The sequence below is a fragment of the Chenopodium album genome, chromosome 15, assembly GCF_948465745.1.
Source record: "Chenopodium album chromosome 15, dcCheAlbu1.1, whole genome shotgun sequence".
NCBI lineage: Eukaryota > Viridiplantae > Streptophyta > Magnoliopsida > Caryophyllales > Amaranthaceae > Chenopodium > Chenopodium album.
Genome location: NC_137848.1, coordinates 23506285 through 23507315, shown reverse-complemented (window position 1 = coordinate 23507315; position 1031 = coordinate 23506285). Strand labels below are relative to the sequence as shown.

Below are 1031 nucleotides of genomic sequence, written 5' to 3'. Positions count from 1 at the left end.
ATTTTGATTGTTCCAATTACCTCTACCTTGATTATGGTTACCATAACCTTGGTTATGATTACCACAATTTTGGTTATGATTTTGGCCACTATAACCTTGGTTGTTATAGTTACCTCGGGAATTTTGGTTCCTATTACCTTGGTTGTAGTTGTCAAAATTGCCATGGTTGTTGTAATTTTATTCTCAAACCTAGAATCATTATTATTTGACACATAGTTCACATGCTCATTCACATTTCCATCTTGATCATCACAAACATCCATACATGCATGAGGGTAATTAGAAACATCATGATCATACGATCCACAATCATCGTAAAACAAGCATCCACTAGGCATGTTACTAGAAGAGGGAAAGGGGTTGAGAATTAGAAGACATACCTCTCCCATTAGATTGGGAGGGAAGACTTGAAACTTGGTAGGTAGCACTTTCCAACTTTGCCTTGATAGCGGACATCTCCTTCCCCAAGTTTGTCATTTGTGAGGATAGATTGTTGATTGCATTTAGATGATCAACCGAGTACACCGAAGAGCTACTCTTGCTAGTTGACTCTTTTTCTCCATCTTTCCAATCTCTATAGTACCTCACTACGTATTCAATTATGTCTACCACTTCCTCTTCCGTTTTGTTCATGATAGGACCTCCGGCTCCTCCATCTAAGCATGATTTTCCTTGAGGACTAAGGCCTTCATAGAAAATTTGAATAATTTGGTACGTAGGAATTCCGTGGTGAGGACATTCTCTTTGACACTCTTTGTATCTCTCCCATGCTTCATAGAGACTCTCACTAGGCTTTTGCTTGAAACCTTGAATCAAAGCTCTAGCCTCCGCCGTTTTCTTTTATGGATAGAAACGGGATAGAAACTCCTTGGTCACTTCATCCCATGTCCTTAGAGAATTCGTCTTAACCTCCTTATCTAGCCATTCCAAGGCACGCCCTATGAGTGAAAAGGGGAAAAGCTTGAGGCGGATGAATTATTAGGAAATTCCATTCACCTTAATAGTATTGCAATACTTTTCGAACTCCTTGA

At 39.5% G+C, this 1031-nt stretch overlaps 1 non-coding gene across 1 annotated transcript; it reads left to right on the top strand.

The window, feature by feature from the left end:
* The first annotated feature begins 721 nt into the window (after positions 1–721).
* Positions 722–827, top strand: LOC145583522 (small nucleolar RNA R71). Its single transcript, XR_014100164.1, has one exon. It is a non-coding gene; the product is annotated as a small nucleolar RNA R71 (small nucleolar RNA).
* Positions 828–1031: the final 204 nt, after the last annotated feature.